The sequence below is a fragment of the Plecotus auritus genome (genome assembly GCF_963455305.1).
Source record: "Plecotus auritus genome assembly, chromosome: 10".
NCBI lineage: Eukaryota > Metazoa > Chordata > Mammalia > Chiroptera > Vespertilionidae > Plecotus > Plecotus auritus.
Genome location: NC_137785.1, coordinates 48,479,487 through 48,485,486, shown reverse-complemented (window position 1 = coordinate 48,485,486; position 6,000 = coordinate 48,479,487).

Sequence of the window (6,000 nt, the reverse complement as noted above, 5' to 3'; positions counted from 1 at the left end):
GTCTCCTTACCTATACAATAGGAATAATGATAATGATGATGACAATGGCAACAAGAAGGATGTTTGGAAAGAGTCTTGGCTGGGCCAGATCTGAGATTCTGATACATAGCACCAGGTGACTCCTCCCCTGAATCACCTGGCATCCTGCTTTTGGAAGCAGACCAAGGCCTCATCTGGTCCACTATAGACATGTCTGACAAGTGGGATGGGGTGTCTTTAGAGGCCAGATTGTAGGGTGAGGCCAAGGTCCTGGAGAGAGAAGAAGCCTGTGCTCAAAGCAGGCTCAGCATCTGGGCCTGGGATGAAGGCCGAGAGCATGGCTCTGAGCCCACCAGGATTCTGACCTGACCTCCTTTTCCACGTGTCTGGAGAAGGAACCTCTCCATCCAGCCACCTGCTTAAAGGCCATCCTTCCCCACATCAGAGGGAGTGCCGCTGAGCAGGGGTCCAGGAGCCGGGCCTCACTCAAGACCCAACCAGGCTGCAGCAGATGCCAGGATCAGAAAGGACTCTCGGGGACCTCCTCTAGAAATTCCAACTCAGGTGGGCAGACTGGATGTTGGGCTGGCACCGCCTCTCACAGCCCCGATTCCTACCCTCTCCTTCCCGCCAGGGAAGGTTCCCACCTTCCAGTCTCCACCCTATTTTTCTGTCAGTACTGGGGTCCCTCAACAGCCACCCCAATCCTAAAGCCACCACCACGACCATCCCCCCCTCCACAACTGGTTGGATCTTGGTGAAGCCCCGCCCACCACACACACACACACACACACACACACACACACACACACACACACACACACAACCTTTGTCGCTTTTCCCCTTTTTTACCGGCTCCCAGAGCCTCCACGTGGATTAAGCCCCTCCTCTCGTCCCTCCTCCCCCTGCCTCCCCGTGCCAAGCTGGCGAAGGAACAGCACGCAAACTCGTCTCCTGAGGGCCTCTGCGGCTCAGCTCCTGCTGAGCTTGATTCCCCGCTCCGGAAGCAGCGCCCCTTCCTCTCCTCCAACACCCCGCCAGCCCCAGTCCCCCCTCCAGCAGTAATTACCGGCCGAGGCGGCTGGGGAAGGGCCAATTAGTGCGGGAGATGCGGCCCCTGCGCGGTACCCCCTCCGACCGCAGCCCCCGAAGCGCCGCGGCCGCCTCCCGCCCCCAAGCTCCTGCCACAGCCTCGCCCGCCGCCCTCCCTGCCTGGCGGCCAGCGCCGGCCGCCTGGGAGCCCCGGGGGACGCGCTGTCCGGCCTCCAGCCAACTGCAGTGATGGATCCAGCTGCCTGGCGCGGGGCCAAAGCCCTGGCGGACTCGGGGCGCCGGGAGCTGAAACGCCGACGCTGGGAGGTGGGGGCAAGCGGGATGGGGCCTCCCTCCCTATGAGGGCTCCTGCGCCCTGGGAGCGTGGGAGCGGGGCAGCCCCAGTCTCAGGCAGGCGACTGAGGCGCTCAGGACTCTACCCAAGTCCTCTGATAGCCTCATGGTCCTCCTGACTTCAGGATCTCCAAGGCTAGAATGGAGCTGGCCACGCCCAGAGCAGTGCCCTCCTGGTGGCCATGGCAGGGCCTGGCCTTAGAAACCCTGGGCTGGGAGGTGGGCAGCAGGGTGGATGGGCAGTGTAGGGCCACAGGTGCTCATCACTGATCAGAGAATGCATGGACTTCTTCCCCGGGTCCATGCCCTGCACAGCCTCACTCCTGGCCTCCAGGAGCCCACAGACTACTGGGCAGAGGCGCCAGGGGCGTGGCTGGGACCTTAAGCTAAGAGAAAGAACAGGTCCAAGGAGGCATGAGGTAAATGAAAGAGGGGCTGCAAGAGGGAGCAGGGGGGTGCAGCTACCACCACTTCAAGGCTTCCCCTTCCCCCCTGGCCTCTTTCCGGCCCAGGCTGGACTCAATGGGACCTTGTAGTGGGGGACAAGGTGGGCCTATACCCAGGACACACTCGGAGTGAGGCTGAAGTTTCTAGAAGGGAAGAAGCTATCAGAGAAGATCCAGTTTAGAAGGTCCACAAATGAGGCTGACCAGAGAAATCTGCTGTAAAATATTTGTTTCCCCCAACAGTGCCTCAAGGGGCTGGGTTAGAGGTCCTGGATGCAGTGGCGTGGGGTTGAGGGTGGCCTTTTTTTTTTTCTTTTCTTTTTTCAGTACCTCCCCCTCTACCCCCACCTCTTTCAGGTCTGTCCTTGGTACGGAAGGGCTGAGGGCTTGCTGTGTGCTGTAGAACTCTCCTCAGACCCTGCTGGGTCAGACTTTCTGTGAGGAAGAGGGGATCATTTCTCTAAAGGAGTGAGAACTCTCCTTTCAATGTACCAATGCCATTAACTCCATTAACTGTGTGGAGTGAGAGAGAGAGTGCCTGTAAGAAATTGGGCTCTGGCCCTGGCCGATTTGGCTCAGTGGATAGAGTGTCAGCCTGCGGACTGAAAGGTCCTGGGTTCTATTCCAGTCAAGGGCACATGCCTGGGTTGTGGGCTTGATCCCCAACAGGGGGTGTGCAGGAGGCAGCCAACCAATGATTCTCTCTCATCATTGATATTTCTCTCCCTATCCCTTCCTCTCTAAAATCAATAAAAATATGTTTAAAAAAAAGAAATCGGGCTGTGAGGACTGAGTGAGGAAGGGACACAAAGACACCACCTGAGTCCTTCATGGAAGGAAGTGGAAGTGTGTTTGATTTTTTTTAAAATATATTTTTATTGATTTTTTACAGAGAGGAAGGGAGAGGGATAGAGTTAGAAACATCAATCAGCTGCCTCTTGCACACTCCCTACTGGGTATGTGCCCGCAACCAAGGTACATGCCCTTGACTGGAATCGAACCTGGGACCCTTGAGTCCGCAGGCTGACGCTCTATCCACTGAGCCAAACTGGTTAGGGCTGGAAGTGTGTTTGATTAAAACATGAGGAAAGTGTGGATGAAAGAGGCCACATGCTAACCTGGCAAGCTCAGGGAAGGCCTGCATGGTAGTCTTGCAAACTCAAAGACCCAAAGGATGGTCTGAAATTAAACTTGAACTAAAAGCAGTTATGGTGGGTAGTCACCTCCTAGGCCAGTATCTTCCCTGGCAAAGTCAATCTTTATCTTAACTGAGCTTATTGTCTTTTTGCATATACATAACATATCCTTGAAATGTCTGGGTAACTTGTAACTTCCCTTTTTTCCGGATCCCTCAGGGCACAACCAAATGCCCTGGGTGCCAGGACAGATACTACAAATTTCTTCCTTGTTGTTATGTTAATTGTTGACTATAAACTATCCTAAGTAAAAGAAGTATGTCTATCATTTTATTCTTTATCCAATCCCAGAGGTTCCCCCCTCCCTTTGCTTTCTCCCTCCTCTCTAATCTATCACCAATGAATATCATGTAACCCATCTATGTCTCCTCCTTTGATTTTAATGTATAAAAATAGGTAAAGCCCTAGCCAGTTTGGCTCAGTGTATAGAGCATCGACCTGCGGATTGAAGGGTCCCAGGTTTGATTCTAGTCAAGGGCATATGCCCAGATTTTGAGCTCAATCCCCAGTATGGGGCATGCAGGAGGCAGCCAATCAATGATTCTTTCTCATCATTGATGTTTCTATCTCTCTCTCCCTCCCCTTCTCTGAAATCAGTAAAAATATATTAATTAATAAATAAGTAAATAAATAAAATAGGTGAAAAACCGCTGTTCTCCAGAGCATTATCCCAATCCGTTGAGATTCTGCTTCCCAGCAATTGTCAACAGTTTGGCTCAAATAAACTCATAAAAATTCTTCACAGGTTTGAATTTTTTAAAAATATTTTTATTGATTTCAGAGAGGAAGGGAGAGAGCTAGAGAGATAGAAGCATCAATGATGAGATAAAATCATTGATTGGCTGCCTCCTGCACGTCCCCTACTGGGGCGATCGAGCTGCAACCGGGGCATGTGGCCTTGGCCAGAATCGAACCTGGGACACTTTAGTCCGCAGGCTGACGCTCTATCCACTGAACCAAATGGCTAGGGCGGGTTTGAATGTTTTTACATTAACAAAAGGAACAGAGGGAGATGAAAGAGACAGTGGACTGATCTGCTAAGATAGTAAGGAGGTAAGGAAGGAAAACAGAAGCAGGTAGACACAGGGCCAGACCGGCACATGAACAGAGAGCCAAGACAGTGCTGGGGCTGTTCAGGCTGGATGAGGGCAGTACCTGGGCACTCAGAAGGTGGTGGTGGGCGCACAGAGGAGATGATCTAACTTGGGTTGGGGCGGGGAGACAGGGAAGGCTTCCGGAGGAGGAGTGTCTGAAAGGACCAGTGGGAAACCGTGGAGGAAATGGAGGGGAAGCCATGTCTGCCAGAGGGTACAGCAAAGGCCTAGAGGCAGGAATTAGCCTGTTCCATCCCAGCAGCTCTGTGTCAGTATGGCCCACACAGGAAGTCTAAAAGAGGAAACAGTCTGGGAGGGATCATGGACTCTACCATAAGGCATTGAAGAGCCATGGGAGGGACATGTCCTGGTCAGACTTATCTTCCAGAAGGCTCTTTAAGGTTAAGGAGTAATTGGCAGAGAGAATAGAAAGGGGGAGACCAGGGGAAGGTGGTGTAGAGCAAATTAGTTCATAAAATCCAGGGTAGGTGTAAAGACATGCTAGGTGTTGGCTGGGGAAGCCCTCCACTCCCCCTTCGCCCCCAGAGAAAGCCAATGAAGACGGCACTCTAGCCTCTCACCACTGGCCCTCTGTAATCACAAGGATAGCTCCATGGCCACAAGGAATTGGGTTTGTGCCTATTTGTCTGTGAGCAAATCAGAAGGGGAGGAAGGCCCATTGGAGCCCTGGAAGAACTCAGAGGCTAAGATCAGATGACCTCAGGAAGCAGACTTCAGCATGCCTCTTTTAGGCAGAATTTGGGAGCTGTGTGTTCTTGTCTAGGCCTGTCCCTCTGAGTGTGTTCCTGTTTGGGCCTGTCCCTCCTGGCCCTTTGCCTCTCTGGGCCTGGTTCTCCTCAGCTGTGTGCTGGTAACAACGCCTGTGGGGGAACACTACTCCAACCCAGTCTCCTCCATCTGTGGTTCAGGACTCCTATTCACTCCCGTTTAGCCACAGGCGTTGTGGGAGAGCATGCCTGTGACCTCACCAAGAAGCCACTGGGTGATCATTATGGATCTCCTGCAGTGAAGGAGCAAGAACCCTTTTAATGGGGAGCCTGAAGGTGGAAGAAAAGCCTTTCAGGAAATTAGCACCAGTGGCAGGAATATTCATCAAAAGCTGATAGAGGTGCCTCTGGCTGATTCATGTCTCTTTCCTAAGGAGCAGCTCTTCTAGCTTCGGGGAAGGACTGGTAGATTCCAAGGCTGTTCTAGAGACCCCCCCAGACCCACGGCTCCAAAACTCTGGCCCTGTTGCTGGACCTTTCAGCACCTGCCATGAAAGAGGTGCCACCATTGATTTGTTGCTCTAGAATCATGGGATTCTGCATTGCTAGTAAAGAGTGCTGATGGGCAGGGGTCATGGTTTCAAATACAACTGTTCGAACTGCTGTGTGATCTCAGACATTCAGTTGGCCTCTCTGATCCTCTCTGGCAGAAGAAATCATGACCTTGCCTGGTCTCTAGGTAACTAATATATCTACAAAACTCAGTAGATCTGGGAAAAAATAATAATTTTCCCAAGAATGAGGATATAACCATACCCAAACAAACTTTGGTAGTGGAGTCTAATGGGAAAAGCAGGGAAACTGCCTGGATAGGGGACCCATTATGCTGGGTGGCACAGGCTTCCCTCTCATAGCACCTGGGTATTGCAGAAGAATATTGCAGCACACACCTCCAGGGAGCACCACTTATCTGGTTTACAATGTGAATGAGCTCCTGGATATAAGGTGAACTCCATGCCTGCCTCCTCTGGGCTTGCTACCTACACACGCTTATACCACACGTGCCTCAGAGAAGGCTATGATTGGGTGATTGTTCTGTAACCACCTAACCCAAAACATCCACACTGGGCAGTCTTCGCAGTCCAATGTACTCCCTCCAGCCTATCCATGG